The sequence below is a fragment of the Anas platyrhynchos genome, chromosome 19 (assembly GCF_047663525.1).
Source record: "Anas platyrhynchos isolate ZD024472 breed Pekin duck chromosome 19, IASCAAS_PekinDuck_T2T, whole genome shotgun sequence".
Taxonomy (NCBI): domain Eukaryota; kingdom Metazoa; phylum Chordata; class Aves; order Anseriformes; family Anatidae; genus Anas; species Anas platyrhynchos.
Window position 1 is genome coordinate 15,756,081 of NC_092605.1, and position 19,365 is coordinate 15,775,445.

Sequence of the window (19,365 nt, forward strand, 5' to 3'; positions counted from 1 at the left end):
GTATTACAATTCTGTATTCTCAGGAAGCAGTTAATGTGATAGTATCTACTTCGGAATTACATGAAATGAAATGAGGACAAATACTATTTGAGAACTCTGTTTGACATGATATTCTTAAACAAATGATAAAAGGGGAAGAATATTTCAAAATTCCATCTTTTTGTAAGTGCTGCTCAGAGCAGTAGTTCTGCACAGCCCTTAATATCTTTTTAAAGAACTGGAATTAACGGTTTCAAAAGTATTTTTTTATGATTGAATTTAGCAATCAACCAGAATGTTTTCTGTGTTTGTTCATTTCCAGGAGCAGCAGAAGTCAACCCAAACTGTACAAAATGTAAATAGTGCTCCTTCTCTAGACGTTTTTAGCAGTATGTTGAAGGATACAACAAATGAACATCGAGCCCATCTTTTTGACCTGAACTGCAAAATCTGTACAGGTATCTACAGTGTTGACTTTGTCTGAAGTAAAAGAATTATTAAGAGCATTGCTTGCTTACTTGTTTTTCTCTTCAGACCTTTTCATTGTTAAACAGTAATCAAAAACACTTTAAAATTATTTTTGTAGGTCAGATTTCAGCATCTGAAGATGAATTACCACCGAAGAAGATAAAATTAATGGCTTCTGCTAAAAAAGCAGTGTCAAAATCTAAACCAGAAGTTCAGAGAAAATATGAAAGTTCTGCACCATCAGCAGCAGCGGAGCCTGCTAAAGAGGCAGCCTCTGAAAACACAGAGGAAACCGAAGTTGCACCTGCAGCAGAAGCAGTTTCCCAGTCAAGCTTAGAAAGAACTTACATTCCTACAACCCAAGGCCATAACAACACAGATTCTTCATCTGAAGAACCTTCGACTTTTCCTGCCTCTTGCACTGGTGCAGTTGTCACAACTGTAACAGTTTCTGGCCGAGAGCCTAGAACACCAATGAGCGGCTCCTCTGGTACTACGACGACAGCCCTGCGTTCTGGTACTGCATCTGGTGAAGTTTTGACAGGGGAGACAAAGCAGGAAATGTCAAAACCAGTTATGACTGTTCCCAAATCAATATTAACAAAGCCATCGTCCTCACCAGATCCAAGATACTTAGCTGTTCATCAGTCACCCAATATCAGGTGTGTATATTTAATAGTAAGCTAAGCCACTGAATCTCTGGTCTCGCTATGGTCAGTTTGTTTGTCCCCCTTTGCTTCTTACCCTCCCCTGCCAATAATCAAAAGGCATGTTCAACTTTAAATGCGATCACCTGAACTTTAAATTTTTAATTCGTCATCTCCTTGTTTAACTTCTCTAGTTGGTAAAATTTTCTGAGCATCGTTATATATTGACAGTAAAAATTCTTCAATGTGTTTTAACAGATAAATAAAACTTATAAGATATTTGACTTTAAATCTGCATGTGCATTCAAATATATTAAGTGTTTGTGAGGGTTGGTTTAAAGCTGCTCCAGACTTTCATCCTATATTGGATGAAAGTGGAAAACATTAACAAAGCATTTACTAAGGCTTCTGTTACTTGCTTTTTTAAAATAAAGTAATTGATCAATAAGAGGAGGGAAGAAAAGAAGAAGAAGGAAGCATTCTTACTGTGCTCTATAACGTTTCTCTTTTGGATTTGTTTTGCAGTGTTGCTGAGCCACGCTCACCTCAAGGCAGCGATACTTCTCTCTTCCTCTCTCGCCTCAACACCATTTGGAAAGGATTTATTAATCTGCAGAGTGTGGCCAAATTTATCACTAAAGCATATCCTGTCTCTGGGTGCTTTGATTATCTTAGTGAGGTTAGCACTGACATGTTTATGCGTTTAGAATGTATTGCAGTTCCTGTTGTTAGAAAGGCTGGGGTCACTGTGTATGTTGTTATATTGGACGTGTAACAAAAAAAAAAAAAATTGCATCCCTTTAGTAATCTCCTTTAGTAATAGGAACAGTAGCCTGAGGCAGGGGGGAGGAGAGAAAGCCTTTTAAAAAAAATTCCTCACGTATTTGTGAAGAATTCTCATGTCTGTTAATATGTTTATATATATGTTAGTATCTAACATAGAATAATAGCTTGATAATAGCAAGATCAGTTTTTGACGAGAAGCATCATCAGCATGTGTTTTGAAAGAGATGTCTTGTTCTGCTCACAAACAGATGGATGGATCACTGATGTGATCTATTAGAAAAGTTTGGCCATTTATTAAAAATATCATCCTTTGATTAACTTTGATGCAACTGCTTTTATATTTTGGGAGGGTGTACATTCAACTAATTAGGTAGTATGACAGCTTGTGATGAAACAACTGAGCAGTTATTTAACTTCTCTGAAGAAGTGTATTTGTTGTGATTGAGGGTTTCAGGCATGTAGTTTAGGTCTTTTCTTAGGAGGGTTGGTGGCTCTCTTGTTGTTTTTGCTAAAACAGGTTTCACTGTCATCATGACAGGAAGCTAACTAGAATTCATATGGGTGCAAAAATTTCAGATAAATTGAAAGCGTAGATAAAAGCTATACTACATATAACAGGTTCCCTGTAAAAGCAAAGCTAACAAATAGAATCGGCTGATAGGCATACAAAAGTATTTGACCTTCCACTGCTATCTTCGTCAGGCAGTGCTTTTTCTGTTTTGTGTGTACTGCCAGCCTTCCAGTAATATGCCATAATGAACTCCTTGCATTTTGGAAACAGCCTGTCTGAAATTAGGAATGTGTATGTGCAAGTTTAGTAAAACATAGTACTGTATTATCGCCTAAGCTACTGGGATGGGGCAATCTGTGCTGGTTCAAAACTGTAGCCTCTCTTTCCTTTTCTTATACGACCATGTAATGCTTCTTGTTTAGGATTTACCAGACACGATTCATATTGGTGGGAAGATCTCACCGAAGGCAGTCTGGGATTATGTTGGCAAACTCAGATCTTCACTTTGTAAGGTATTTACTTAAAATCCTTTGGAAAACCAGGAAGAAATATACAGCAGCTTTTGATAGAATTTCCTTGTTACTAATTTATATTGATGTCGATCATACCTAGAAAACTACTGCTACCACTTATTCCATTGAAATTTTTGATTTATTGAAGAAACAGGTTTGCCTGTTGAGCTGCCAATCGTCTTTCCCCTGTGTAGTAGTTAAACATTCATACAACCTATTGTTTTTTAATGATTGAATATAAACAATCTATTTATTCAGTTACTGAAGATAGAAATTCAATTTTAAAAGACTAGGAAATTATTAGTAAGTGTATGTAATAAATTTTACTACTAAAACCCTTATGGATTTAGTAAAAATGAAGCACAGTATGCAAATATAATCTAAGAATTTTCCATTTCTTTCATAATTATTTGAATATTCTGAACCTAAAGAGGTGTAGCTTGATGTGAGATACGTAAATAGTTGGTATTTCTGAAAATGACAAAATTGATTCTGGTTTAATATTACCAATTGAATGACAGTATTTTCTTAAATCTTGGTTTAAAGCTGCTCCAGACTTTCATCCTATATTGGATGAAAGTGGAAAACAATTTTATTTGCTGATGTGTTACAGGTTGAATTTTTCCACTTTGATTTTGTATTTCAGGAATTGTTTTTGATTCGTTTGATTCGTTTCCATCCTGCCACAGAAGAAGAAGAAGTTGCCTATCTCTCTCTCTACTCCTATTTTATCAGACGTGGTTGTTTTGGTGTTGTAACTAATAACAACAGACATGTCAAGAATCTCTACCTGATCCCACTGAGTTCTAAGGACCCAATTCCTTCCAACCTCTTGCCCTTTGAGGGACCAGGTAAGCACAAAATTTAGGGGAGGTTAACTGCTAGGTCAAATTACAAAACGAGTAAATCAGAGACCAATTGGTTTTGAATGTTTAATGTAAGCATAATTAAAAAATATATAATTTTATAAAAACATTTTAAAAGTGTGCATATAGGAAAAAATTGCAAAGTCAATCATCTCAAGGTGACATGGTCTGAAACTCACATAGCCTTTCCAACAAGATAAATCTCTGCTGTTAGGAGGATTTGTTTACCCATAAAATGGAGTACATAGAACAGCCACTATATTGAGACAAACAAGCAAACATTATCAGAACATTCAACCGACCCTACTTTCAACAACCCATAAATCCACCAAGTTTTAGGTCCCTACAAGCCATGTGCTGTCCCCTGAATCACATAGGAGACTCTTATCCCACGGAGCAGTCAAGAAATCTCTGAAGACAAAGGTAACGTTTATGGTTTCACTACATTGTTGTTATCTCATGGTATGTATTACGCTGTGCATGCAATATGCATGTACACGGGGTCTGAAATATTCTGTGCTACCTGGATCAAGTTCCAGACAAATCACTGACTTCAGAACATTGGTTTGCCTGGGAGCAGGCAAATTCCTTTTGCGTAGGTGGCAGACAGTAGGTGGTATAGGTTGGTATATATTACGCTCTTCTATTTTTAGTTAGAGTTATCAGCAGTAATGTATGGCTTGAATTTGCTCCATCTTTGTGCATTGAACATGGAAACAGAATGAAATGAGAATGAGTTCAGATGTGAAACACCTTTATATTACAAAATTTGAAGTCATCTTCATCTGAGGATGGAGGCGGTGCATATGCTTAGTTTCCAAATAAGTACCTTTTTTCATATAGAGTAACAGGTTGAGGAGCTTAAGAGCTACAGGTTACAATGAAGGCAATACTTCATTGTTGTAAGGATGGTTTGCAAAATACTAAACAGCGCAAAATAATTACACATTAAAACATGTAAGGAGCTGACCTTTCTGACAAGCTGACTGTCCTCTGCTACCCAAATACAAGTTTAGGACTAAACTCAATAAAGCATTCTCAGGGCTTATATTCATAAACAGAGGTGTCTTCTGCCTGGCCAGGTTTTCACATGTTAATGGCATACAACTTAAAAAACAATAACAGAAAAACACCACCAACAAGTAATGTAATGCTAGGAAAATACTCTTCTTTCCTGCATGAAATTGCAAAGGGCGCTTGCTTTGTGTTCTTGGACAAGATTTTTCTCATACACTCTGAGCCTGTCTTATCCATCCCTGAACAGTGCACAGTCTACGTCATTGTTTTCAGGCTACAGCTAAAAAGGCAGGCTTGTTGCTACCTTAAGTCATCATGTAGTCTCTATAAGCTGAATGTAAGCACCTGGTAGTCTTTAATTTACCCAGTTCTTGAAAAGTAGGCAAAAACTATTATTCCTGTTTCATAACCAAAAAACAAGAACATGTAAGTGTTAACACTTGGCACAGGGAGGCAGACAGAGTCCTAAACTGTGGGCTAGATTTTCCAGCCCGAATAACTGAAATACATTCCTTTCTGGACAGTAACATATAAGAATGAGTTTGCCATTGAATTGGCTACATCTGCAGTCTTCCGCTGTGCTTTTAACCTGCTCTAGGGAAGCATTTAAATGATCTTCCCCTCCTTGCATTCTTGAGCAAACATAGGCTGTCCTTGTACATTATCTTTTATATTTCTGTTGTAGATTTCATTTCAAATGAAGCTTTTAAAGTGGAGGCCTGGCAAAAGTAGACAGACTTGTTAGCATAGAAATGAGGCACGTCAGGCTGGTTTTTACAAAATGTAAATAGGAAAAGTTCTTTCAAAACTGGAGGTAATTGCCCAGAAGAAACATAGGTATAAACACTTGCAGGCATGTATTAATACCGCAGCGTAAAAGACTTGTAATACATACTTGTTACTGACATCTGATGGAATTTACTGTTTTTTATACCCAATAAAGATATTTTTTGGTAAGTGGTCATTATCTCCTTAAATTTGTGTACCTTCAAATAGTGTTTAGCAAGTACTCAAAAAACATGACAGTGTAAGATACTTTGATAAATATGACTGGGGGCGGGAGGAGGGAGAGGACAATAATCCCATCACTCCAGAAGTCCTAGTTGGAAGATATTCCAGCTGTCTCAACCAACTCCATCAGGTGTATACGGATTATGAATCTCTCCTGTTTTCTGATGGACTGGATTTGGAACACAACTGGGGACCTCTGACCTGCTGTGGTGCCTAGAAGATCTACAAAACTTTGTCATGGGTGATATAAATATAGAGGAACATGGAAGGATATTCACATCTATTCACTTCAACCACCTCAGATATTTATTACCAGATATTATGTGTTGGTGGGATGTTCAGCATTGTTTTTTTTTTTTTTTTTTTTTTTTTTTCTGGTAGTTTACTGTATGTGAATTTGTTTGTCTCGTTTCACATACACACAACACTATTTAGCACTTTCATCTCTACACTTTCATCTGGAATTTATCTTGAACGTGTGTTTAAGTTTTACTCTGTTTTTATTAGCGATGATCTCTGTCTCTTACAGGGATTCAGAACTGTTTTTTTTAACTTTTTGCTGTTAATTTTAGATACACAGTCCAATAGATTTTTGAAACCTGTTCGTTTCAATTAGTCAATGTTTGAGATGCATGTTGTGACTAGTTGGACAAATCACAGGTCTCTGCAGAAGAGCAGATAACCAATACGTTAATGACAGAAGAACAGTGAATGCTTACGAGGAGTTTTAGGGTGAACACAGATTTGAGAGATACTCTGCACGGGTCGATGCTGACCAAATGTGGAGTCATTACTCACATGCTGATAAAGAAAAAATGTAAAGCAGTCACTCAGAGTGAATCATACCTAACTATTGAGTCTCTTCAGAGTGTACACAGTCTTCCCAAGTAAGCTGTCTTTTGAGCTATGCCCTGATGTTATGCATTAATGTAACTTCATCTGGGGTAGTAAACTATAGTGATCAGAATTTCTAGGATTGCTTTTAGGCAGTGGGTTGAAAGGAGTTTTTAACTGGGTGAATCAAGGATTTGTGATCCTTTCCAAATAATCTTAGATTCACCAAAGATAATTACTTGTTTAGTTCCTGTCCTGCCTCCTTTCGTTGTACATCTTGCCGTCCCTGCCCTCTCACAAGGGCAATCTGTATAGAATTATAAGCAAACTAAATTATAAGCAAGTCTTAGTTTTGGTTAGTATAGCTAGGTCATTTTCTTGATGCATTTATGATTCGTGTGTATATATATATATATATTTCTAACCATGGAAGAAAGTGAAAATTGGCAACACAAAATACTGAAATACTATATCTGGAGGAAAAAACTTGGCACTGAGTTTTAAATGTACAAGTAGGAAATAGTATAGAAGTTTATTTAAACCAACATGGCCAACATCCTCTCAACCACAGAACTATGTAAAACTCAAACACTGAACTTTGAAGTAATCTGAAATCAGCTGTGGAACTAGAATGCATTCAATCAAATTTCAGTGTTATTTTTTTTCAAAATACTTAAGATGAGAGCTGCTTCTGATAGGAAACTTCAAGTAGATTTTGCATTGGCCTCAATTTTTTCTGTCTTTTTGCAAAGACCTTCTAGTGAGTAACCAGATTTTGCTGGTCTCTCCATTATGTGGCTAAAACAGGCGTGCTGTACTATTACCAGTCACAGTCAGAAGAACACAGAATTTCAGAATTTAGGCAGGTTACTGCTTAATGAAATATTTATGCTTAATGAAGCTGTGTTGAAGAAGTCATCGTCTTGACTTACCTGGTTATAATCCTCTTGCTGAGGAAACCTCACATTGAACTTAAGAAATAGGCTTACCTCATTTAATTCTTTCTTAGCGTACGTGAATATAATTTCAGCTATACAAATAAAAACAGCTGATGTAATTTTCTCATAAGATAGTAAATTTAGGAGCCCCCTTAAAACTTTGAATTCAGTTGTTTCAGCAAAGGTTCATACTTATGACTGGTAATGGCAAATAGAATTTATCTGCAACTATGGGAAGTTTGGGGTTTTGCTGGTATCAAGAAGTTTTCAGTGGCAATAATTAGTTATTTATAAGTTGTTCCTTAGTGAGCAGTTGGTTTTGTTTAGTAAGAGACTAAAGATATACATAAATTCATATATTACACCTCTTTTAAACTCTTACTTAAGGGTCATGAATATAAGGGACAGTGTAGGTTTTAGAGTCCTCATCGTATAACCACAGTAAATCTCTTTGCTGTTAGTTTCGTTTCTATATTCCTGATTCCTAGCTGGATGCAAATATTAATATGGCTCCCAAATGAGGATCTCAAGTCACTAAATCCAGAAGTTAAAATCCTCTCTTTATATGTTTTTTCTACATTTGCCACTGACTGTATGTTAAAGGATTTATTCCCTGCTCTTTATTCTGGTTGTATTTGTCTTCCACGAGTGCCTGTGGGAAATGTGAATGTACAAGGAAGGAATACGATAATGTGAAACGGACCTTCAGCTGTTTGCATTTTTCCTCTTTATGGGAAACTTTCTGGTCATTTCTGGAAATGCTTCTCCAGGGATTCAAGCCTGAAGCTTTCACAATGGAGTAATTCTGCTCACATTTCTTACTTAGGGAAGGGTCTGTGGCATCAAACTCAATTCTACAACAGTGTTAAAAGTCACCTTGATGGAATGGTGTAAATGTCAGTCCGGTATTTTAGCACAGATTAGAACAGAAATGTAATTATTAAGTTTAACAATGCCTCGCGCTTTCTTTGTAACAGAAAGTGAAGTGTTTGTTGTTGTTGTTTGTCTGTTTGTTTGTTTTAATAGCATTAGTTTTTTTCTCTTTATTTCTAGTTCTTCAATTCCAACGTAGCCCTACAGAAAGTTAGATTGCTTGTCCAGGTTTTCTCACTTATCAGTATCTCTGTGTATATAAGGTATTTGCAAAGTATTTAGAAAGGAAATATTTGATTGGGGGAGGAAGTGGACAATAATAAGTAGAAAGTAATAATACAAAAATAGGAAAACTTTCTTTAATTTTTGAACAGCAGAGACATTTACAAGGACATCTTTCAGTAAGATTCACCTGTTACTGCAATATTAAAAAATATCAGGGAAAGAATTAAAACATTTTTAGTTACTGTATACAAATTTATATAAATAGTAATTAAATATAGACACATAGGCTTATGGGATAATGTCACTGCATGAAATTTAGAAGAACTGTTACTGTTATGACTCATAGCTGCCATTATATAAAATGATAAGTTCCTATTGAGAACACAGATAAAAAATAGTAGTTTTTTTACATATGCAATCTTTGTGTTTCCTTTCAGGTCTCGAGTCTTCACGTCCGAATTTAATTCTTGGATTGGTTATCTGTCAGAAAGGGAAGCGTCCTGCTACTACCATGGATACAGACAAAATAGAGACAAAGCGCAGCCGAATTCAGGTGCAAGAGGAAACAGAAACATCGCTGTACTCTAAGGGGCCAGTAGCTTCTTCACAAGAAAAGAAAACTCCGAAATACACACTGTATTCGGGAGACTCAGCTGTAAGTACAACACTACCTGGATCTCCTCCACCTCCACCCCCACTTCCCGTTCCAGAAACCTCATCAGTTACACCTTCAGTATTAAAAATACCGTCCTCGATTAAGAGTGGAACCACAAGTACTGTACCACCACCAGTTTCAGCTACCGCTTCTACAAGTGCTACTGCTACGCATTCTTCATCCTCAAAAACTACCACACCTCTTGAGTACATCCTCCAGACACTTTTTGGTAAAAAGAAGACTTTTGAACCTCTTGCTAAGGAGACTGAAATTGTCCAGTCTTCAAATCAGGAAGCTAAAGCAGCTGTGGATGGAGGTGTGTCAGCTGTTCCTTTGCTAGATCCCATTGCACAACAGTTTGGACAGATGTCAAAAGACAAAGCTACAGAAGATGAGGAGGATGACAGGCCATACGATACCGAAGAAGAATATGATCCAGAGAAAGCTTTTGAAATGCAGACCGGTGAAAGCAAAAAACTGTATAGTGTGGAGAAGCCCAGTAACACAGCAGAACTAAAGGATGAGGCCTATGATCTGGAAGACAAAACTATCTTGGAGGAAGCAAAAGTTACGGTTGATGATTTACCTAACAAAATGTATACAGACACTAAAAACACTTCCGTGGAAACACCTGCCTCGTATGTGCCAGATTTATCTGCGTCTTCATCCTTGGTGGAACTGCAAAAAATGTTAGAAGAATTAAACAAACAATTAGAAGAGCAGAAACGACAAACTGAGGAGCAAGAAGAAGCCCTCAGACAACAACGAGCAGCTGTTGGTGTTTCAGTGGCTCACTTCTCGGTGTCTGATGCTTTAATGTCACCTCCACCAAAATCTTCCCTAATAGAGACTGAATTGTTCCATCAGGACCAACAGGCTGCGCAAAAAGTAGATTTACCTTCATCTTCCAATCAGCAAGCACAAGTTTTAAACCAGAGCTGTGACCCTCAAGCGAGTTTTCCAAACACTTTGCAGACTTCACTTGGTCAGGAAGATAAAACTTTAATTCCTGCTACTCAGCTTAGTTACGGTGGTGATAACTGGGTTTCCAGTGAAAAGCCTCCTGCAGTGCTCCAAAAAGAGGCACCTAATAGCAAATTTGAAAATACTGTTCAAGTTACTTTGGAAAATGTGAGTCAAGCAGTTTCTGCAGAACCTTCTACATCCAGGCCTTTACGTAAAGTGCTGCTTCCGACACCTCCAAGTACGTCTTTTCAGCCTAATTTCTCCACATCTAATGACAGTCAGTCTTTGCAAGATATGCACAAAGTATCCTGGTCAAACGAGGCAAATCCAATGTTTACTTCTCAGGAAAAGGGACCTGGTCACTTTGAACCAGACAGGGGTCTTTCTGCGGTGCAATACGAAGAACAAAGAAACCCTCAGCCTCATCAATTTGTAGAACAAACTGAATCTCCACCAGTTCAGGGTGAGGGTGGACCTCTCCCACAGCACTTTGAGGAGAACCGAGCTGGAGGTCCGTTTTCTTTGTCTGGGCAGAAAGGAGGACCTCCAGCACCACTGATGCTCAATGCACATGGAGGACCTCATGGACCTAATTTTAGAGGCCCAGCGCCACAGTTCTCAGAAGAGCATGTTTCTCCAAATAACGATGGACAAAGAGGATCTGCCCCTGGAAGATTTGGAAGTCAAAAGAGTCCCATTCCTTCCTTATTTTCTACACAGCATGGACCACAGTCGCCACAAAATATGAAGCCAACCCCAAGACCACTCCTGGACCTTCCCAGTCATCCACCAGGCCACAGAAAGGAGATGTGGGAGGAAGCTGGGCCGTCTGCACCTCTTTCTGGTATTCCTGGGCAAGGGCCCGAGTCAGAAGGACAGTGGTCAGGATCTGACTTCCGAGAAGGCAAAAATCTTGAATTTAGAGGCCAGACATTTGAAGGGAGACAGAGAGAGAGATACGAAGGAGGAAGTAAAGACAAGGTTTTAGATCAGCCAGAGCCTCAGCAAGCAGATAATCGACAAAGCAGACCCTTTGAGGAAAGACGAAGGGATCGAGAACATGGCAGACCTTGGGAAAGAGACCGTGGCAGAAACTGGAACAGAGACAGGGACTGGGAGAGACACAGAGACAAAGAATGGGATAAAAACAGAGACAGAAACCAACGTGACAGAGAACGATCAAGAAGCAGAGACAGAGATCGTGACAGAGACCGAGACCGGGATCGAAGCAGGGAAAAAGAGCAAGATCAAGACAGAGATCAAGATCGTGAAAGAGGAAAAGATCGGAAAGATCGGAGTAAAAGTAGGGAGATCGGTAAAGAGATGAAGCCAGAAACACCTAAGGAAGGTCAGAAACCAACAGAAGCAGAAGCTTCATCTTCCACTAATCAGTCATAGAACTATAACTGCTGTTATATTTCCCATAGATAATATACACCACTGCAAGGACTGAGTCAATGTCTTCTGTATATACTGTATATTCTCACTTTTGCAAAAATGCTGTTGTAAATCTAGCCTTACAAAATGTACTGACAAATTAGCAATTTTTGAACAACTGTGAATGACAATATTCAAATAGGTAAAAGGCAAGAACATACTGGACTTTCACTTGCTGCATTTTGTGCATAATGTTTTTCTTATAAAAATTCACAGCGTTACCTGTTCTGAGATTTTGTTTTTCCTACTTGCATCTTTATCTTAAAATTTCCATTTACAGTACAGAAATGGAAAAAGTCTAAGAAGAGCCCATATTGCTTTTTAAAATTATAAAGTTATGTTTTCCAGTAACTTGAATTGTAATTTTGTAAAAGAATTTAATCAAGACCTTAGGAGCCATACCTTTACATCTCATGTATGTGATATTTTGGTGTCAAAGTTGTTCCTACAGCACACGCTTTAAACAAGGAGTCAAATATTGCTGTCTTGTTTATTTTACAATGGAAGGGTCATGCGTATTTAGGAGAAGGCTGCAGAAGAACAGTGTTACTGATTATTGGACGGAGGATTTGAAAATGGAATGTTATAAGCTTAAAGTGCACTATCTTCCTTTTTATATACAGGTATTTTGTGTTTTGAAATCCATCTGTTAAGTGTACAACAACGAAAAAAAACGTACCTAGTTTTTCATGTGGATGAGGGGTTTTTAATTTCACATTTTTACAAACCTGCAATTAAAGAGTATATAAAAGTAGCACCTTTATAACCAGCAAAAAAATTAAAAAAATCAGACATCTATTGGCAAAGAGCTAAGACTACAAATGAATTGGTATACCAAAGGAAAGAAAAAGAAGTTTGTTAAATAAAAGAAGTTTATTAAATGGGCCATGGAATTTATTTCTTCGATTTAAATTAATTATGTGGGACATTTCTTGGGTTTTCTTTTGGCAGAACTTTGCTGGAAATTTAAGAAATGTCTCCATTGTCCTGTACTTTCCACTCTAAAAGTGTTTTGCTCCTGAAAAAAAAAAAAGAAAAAAAAAAAGTGTCACTGTTGTCAGACCCTGCTTATGCTGGTAGCGTATATAAGACTGTCCACTGAAAAAGGTATAAAACTGCATTAAGTTTGAAAAGAAGATTGGTAATATTAATTATTAAGTATTAGTAATATTAATTATTAATTATTGAGTAATTTTAATAATTATTAATTATTAATTATTTAGTAATATTAATTATTAGTAATATTGGTCTGTATTCTGAACCCGTAGACAAAATGTTAAAATGCAAAGAGGCGGTATTAAATGCAAACATCTACTATGGTGTAAGATTTTTCTTAATGAGATGTTTTTAATTTAAAGATACACGTAAAAGTATGCAAAAAGCAAGTGTGTTTGTTTAGGTTTACTTGATAGAAATTTCTGTAAGTTGTATTTTATAGGACAAAATATATCACTGTACATTAAAATATGGGACTTCACAGGTTTTTGTTACTAGAATAAACATCTACAGTGAAACGTTGTCCATTTCTTAAATCTGTACATGTGTATTATTTTCTAACTAGCTTTGCTACTTCTCAACATGCCACCACAAGAGGCTGATGGCACACAAGTTTCATTTCCATCTGTTTAACAAAAGGTATTTTACAGGATGCCACCACACCCAACTGATACTTACTTGTAGGTGTTCTGAAAAACATGTGAAAGTCTGTTCTTGTGATTTTTTCTCTCAGTTCTAACACATGCCCTAATTTATTCTGAAGATTTTGTTGTTTGAGTTACTTTCAGATTTTACACCAAAAAGATCTGGAGAAATGAATAATTAAGTAATCTATTTTGGCTTTGAGCTGTGGAAATACTAGATTCCCGGACCTTTCATTGTTGTGAAATAGATAGGTGAAAGTTTTATTTTTCCTTATAGGAAATGCTCTTTTATCACAGATTAGTTTGGAGAATCTGTTCACCGTTAAGGAACCGTAAATGCACCTCGCTCATTTTCATGGCATGATGCGGTAATACCACTTGACAACTCCAGAAGACTGGAAAGGGGCTTTTGAGTCGGTTTACACACCGACCGTGTAAGTTTTTACACACGGGTGCATTACCAAGGCGTTTACCTCCACCGTACCTGCGTGTAGCAAGCTCCTGCCTCCAGTGCTGCGGAGACGTGCTCCTCGGGGGGGGGGGGAAGGCAGAAAGGGAGGAGAGAGCACCCTGCGACAGAGAAACAAAACACACGTGTTAATTTCAAAACATCGTGGCTTTTTTTCCTCCCACGATTTCCCCTCCTGATGGCTGGTGCGCGGGTGGGCAGCTGAGGCAGCCCCGGGACCGTGTGCGTAGCCCCGGCCGGGGCCGCTGAGCTCCCATACGGCTTTTTTTTTTTTACTTTTATTTTTATTTTGGCTTTATTTTTAGGCACCGGGAGCGGCTGAGGCCACACAGCCGCCGAGATGAGTGAGCCTCGTTGTGCTCAGCAGCTGAGCTCTGCTGCCTGCTCTGCGGCTGCAGTTCCCTCAGCGAAGGCTTTGAGGTTCTCCGACTCGTGTTAGGCGATGCATTCCTGCACCATTCGCATCGAATGGGGACGCTTGACGCGGAAAAAAAGAAAAAAAAAAACAAAACAAAACAAAACAAACAATAAACTTAAAACCTCTGCAGCCCTTCCTCCCCTCAGCGTTCCCCTTCCTTCCCCTCGCCGTTCCCTCACGGACCGCACTCTCCGCGCCCACCCCGCCGCGTTCTCCACAGCCTAAACTGAAACAAAACGCAAAGCCCTCGAAGCCGGGACCAGCAAGGAGGGCTCAGCACCCGTCCCTGCGGGGCTCGGAGCCCGATGGTGCCCGGCAGGACGGCGAGGGGCCGAGCCGCCCCCTCATGGCGGTTGGCGAAGCCGCCCTCAGGGCGCAGGGAGGGGGGCGGTGGAGCGGCTGTTGGAGGCGGCTCCTCGGTAGGCCTTGCGGGGTTGGAGCTGCCCGGGGGGAGCCTTCGGTCCCCTCAGCGCTAGGGTGGGCTGAAGGGGCGGCGGGGACCCTCCTGTGTTGGCATACTGCTCTCTGAAAAGAGTACTCACTTCTGGTAACTTTTCCAAACGCGCACCAGAAACAGCGCCCATCAGAAGATGGTGCTGGCTGGGGGGCATGCTCGCCTTGCAGCTGAGGCAATGGACTGGTGAGCTGCTGCCAGAATCACAGAATCACAGAATATCTAGGTTGGAAGAGACCTCAAGATCATCGAGTCCAACCTCTGACCTAACGCCAACAGTCCTGCTCCTTCCCCGCGCTCAGCTGTGTGCTCCTGCCCTCCTGTGCATTGGATACAAGAGCTGTGCAAGGACAGCGTGAGTTGGTGCAGCTGGATTGTCTGGCAGAACACTAATCCTGTCAGTAAACCAAAAAAATCTGTCAGGGCCTATCCATTTTGTCATAGTCAAAATGGGATATGAGGGTGTTTTCTTTTTTTTTTTTTAAGATGAGGTTGTTAACATATGTAGGATGTAAGTACCTTCAATACTTTGTCAAAACACACACACCACTTCACTATCCTTCAAATGTAGTGAGGTGTCCTGCAGATTTGAGAAAGTACTTCACAGGTGTTCTGAAACACCGAATAGCCTATGTAGTGTAGGTATCTTTTACTACATGCAGAATCCCTGCCAGCAAGTAGTTAGGTAGACAGTTGTAATTATAAAGTAGTATTTTAGTTTGTGAGACTGTTAGACTTCCATGAGGCTGAAATATCTGCTCATTTTCTGTTGGCTAAAGAAGCATTGAGTTCTGTGCTCTACTGTAGAAACATTTCAAAATAGCCATGACGTGAACTGGCAGAATAAAGGATGCTTGTGCATCTTTCTTCTTGAACCCATACTGATGCTGCTGCCTATCAACCCTGGGAACTTCAATCTACCTTTGTGCTAGTGCCATTTATTTATTTATTTTACATGTATATAGTTTTACCATGATATAGCCGTTGGAACACAGGAAGGTTTGGGGCACGGATATATTTTTTATATACACAATATCTTAACTGCTGTTCTTAGTTCTATCAGCGTGCTTGTTAACTAATTTGAACAGATGATAAAACTGTAAGTATGGAATGTAAGCTTAGTATTTCATGTTTTGTACTTCTGCTGCAACCCAAAAGAACTAAAATCATAGCACCGAGGACCGAATTGTACTGTGGTCATTTTGAACCCTGAGCTGTGCTGTCCTGCCGCTCCGTAGTGAGACAGAGGTGCGCTGTCCCACCGGCCTGAAGAGACAAGTCTGGGCAGAAGATAAACCAGGAACCAGAAGTAGAGAAATTCTCACAACCTTATTGTACACATATTTTGGATATTCATCTTCTAGCTTTTCAAGACTGTTCATTCAAAGTAGTTCAGCTTTTTACCTCAGTGTATTAAGTTCCAGGTGCCTCATTAGACCAAACTGAAAATGTCACTGATAGTTTCTGATCCCTGTTCTCCTTCCTGGGATAGCTCAATGCCTCCTGATGGATAGTGTAAGGTTAGTGGGGTAGGCTTTGGGAGATAATAGAAACAGAAGAGAAGTCCGTGTGAGTCCAGCTCAACATCCCCCTGGGTTTGTGTTCAGTTTGTCAGTACTTGAGACCAGTCCCTAGGGAAAAGTACGGGAACAGTGGGTGAACAAGAAGTTTAATCTCTAGTAAGATCTTCACGCTCTTTGGAATGATTTAATGTAGTGTGTTTCATCTTACACTTCAGATAACTTTCACTCAGAAACCTTTAGCAAGGCATCCACTCACAGTGGATCCACATAGCTAGTGCTTCTGCATCCTCCTCTTCACTTTGTATTCCAGGCAACGTTTAGCACCTGCTTCTCTGCCTAGCCTTATGAAAATTCAGGTACAGCATCGGTTTTATGGTTCATCTTAACCACCAGCTTGTGTATTGGTGGTGAAACATGCTGGCAGTAAGAGGCAGTGTAGTGCAGCTCGTTACAAGCTTGCGTTCTGCTGGAGGTGCCTACTACAAACGCTCAGCGTCTAACAGAATTTAACGACCGGCAAAGGTGGGAAGGCTGTTTCACTCAGAAATGAGTAGTGACATTGTTTCTCAGGTAATCCAAATCTTCCCCTTTCTGAGGTGTATTTCTATTCAAACAGTATGCTGTTATAGGATTTCTTGAACTGGGCGAACTGGGCTTCAGAAGGGTGCTCCCTACCTTTGTCCCCCTCAAGTCTGAGAAAAATCGGTTGTTAGACCCTTCCTGATAATGTCTGCTCTCACTGTAGCAGGTATGGAAGACCAAAAGGGTCCATTTGGTTTGTGGTGAAATTAACCAAAGTTAAATTTCTGCATCCTTCCCGGGAAGCACATAGCTCTCTGCAGATGGGGCTGTGGGACTAATTCTGATTACAAAACCTTGCTAGCTAAAAACATCAGATAATAATGAAAAAATTAAGAAATCACAAACTGGTCAGTAGTCAAATGCAGATTTATGAGGAGAAAAAAGACTTTTGGGGAAGTAACTTTAGCTTTTCTAATCAGAACAACTTCATCTCAGGAGTTGTTTCTTGGTTTCCCTCGGAACCTTTGTGCTGTCACAACGAATGTGTCACGGTAACTCTGCCCACGGTAACTCTGATGTCCTGTAAACGAGACTTCTGGCAAACTGAAGTGGAGCACATCACATTTGCTGGATGGAGAGTGTGTTTTGGCTTATTACGTTTTGCTGAATTGTTCCCGTCAGTGCCAAAATGTGGACAGGTGAAATGCAACCTACAGAAATGCTTGTTTTTAAAGTCCTGTGCAATTATAACTTCAGGATATGGAGTCTTCGCTTGTAATTTGTAAATTTTCTTGTGCATTATGTGTATTGTCAATATATTGATGTTAGAAAAAACATTAAATGGCAGTTTTGGATATTGTGAATGGAATAGTTGGTGGGAATTAAATAGCCACAGTTTGAGCAATGGTTTTAATATTTAATTATTAAATATTATAGTATTAAATCTAGAGTTTAACTGGAAAGTAAATGAGAAGATCTGATAGTTTATAGCGACAGTGTGATACTCATACTAGCAACCAAATGGCTTGAACGTATATTTAAAATTTTAAGCAATTGATTTGTTGTTTAACTTGACTCTCTTTGCTTGCTCCTTAAAGTAGAAAGTTTGGAGCGAGGATTTCTGCTTAAATGTGAGATATGGGTTGTGTTGCTTTTTTTTTTTTTTTTTTAAAGACTTTGTGAAAATGTTTGTTTGTTTGTTTGTTTGTTTGTTTTGAAGCTTAATCATGAAGTCCAACTCAGGAATCTTTGAAGGTGGTGTCTTTTTTTTTTTTTTTTTTAATTTTCTTGCATAGCTTGTGACTGAGATTTTCAACCTTTACAACCAAAATGCAACTCTTTTAAACTCTTCGGACAGTCTCTGAGAAGTGCTCTCTGCAGGATCAAAGGCAAACTTCTTCTTAAAAAAGTCAACTTTTACACATTTTTTAAAAAGGCTTTAAAAAGGCTTTAAAAATGAATGGCTTAAATTATATACTTGGTAGTTCTCCAGAGGTATTTCACAGACTTCCTTATAGGTTGGCAGCTGGTCTTCATAAACAGGAAGTTATAATGTTAAGCATTTAATACTGCATTTTCTTCTTTGTTTTAACAGCTCAAAAGGAAGAGAAGAGAAAAAAAGATAAAGCGACAGAGTTTATAGGGGCATCAAAGAAAGCTATTGCTTCAGCATCTATGGTGGAGAAACATGCATCTTCCCTCACTAAAAATTTTTCTCCAAAGAAGTCCCCTTCCATGTCTAGCACATCGCTAATGAAGCAGACGCTTAAACCTGCTGGGAGTTTCAAAGGTGAAATTCCCAAGAAACCATGGCCTTCAACAGGTGGCGTTCCTTCAAAACAAGCAGCTTCTTCTCATGACTCGCCAGTTTCCAAAAAACTAGCTGCATCCAGTTTGGCTGGAGGACTCAAAAGGCCTTCGCTGTCTTCCGTTTCTACTGCATCTGGAAGTAGACAAGCAAAAACACAAGCTAGCCCTATCCAGTCGCAGCCCAACTCACAGATTCGACAACATATTCGTCAGTCCCTAAAAGAAATGTTATGGAAGAGGTGGGTGAGAATTCAAAGCACTTATTTTATATAGGAAACTACAACTAGAAGTAAAGGGTTAGCCTGCAGAGTTTTGTTTCTTTCTTGCTAAGTGATACTAAGGGATTTAATTTGTGCTAGAAATTACTACAAGTATTTTTAGCATTAGAGCTTTATTAAAAATAAAAAATCTGATGCCAAATAATTGGGCATGTGAAAAAGCCTTTAAAAAAAAGTCACTATCCCATTTGTAGTGAGAGACAATTACAGTTGAAGAATTAAATCACAGCATAGAGATGTTTATAATGCAGGTGACCTGAAGCTGATATCTGGCAATGGTGGTGTTTGGAGATGTAGGGGTTGTACGAAGCATAGTGTAGGGAATATCACAGTGAAAGGTTGGAAGGGCTTGCTGAGGCAGAGGTTCCTTCTTCTCCCAAAGTTAGCAACTGTATTACTATTTTTTTTAAAAAAAAAAAAAAAAAAAAAAAAAAGCTGAAACATTGTCCCACAAATATTAAAGCTCTTGTCAGCTGTCAAGACTTAGGCCACTGTGCTCTGGTAGTGTCTCTGAAATAGAAATGCTG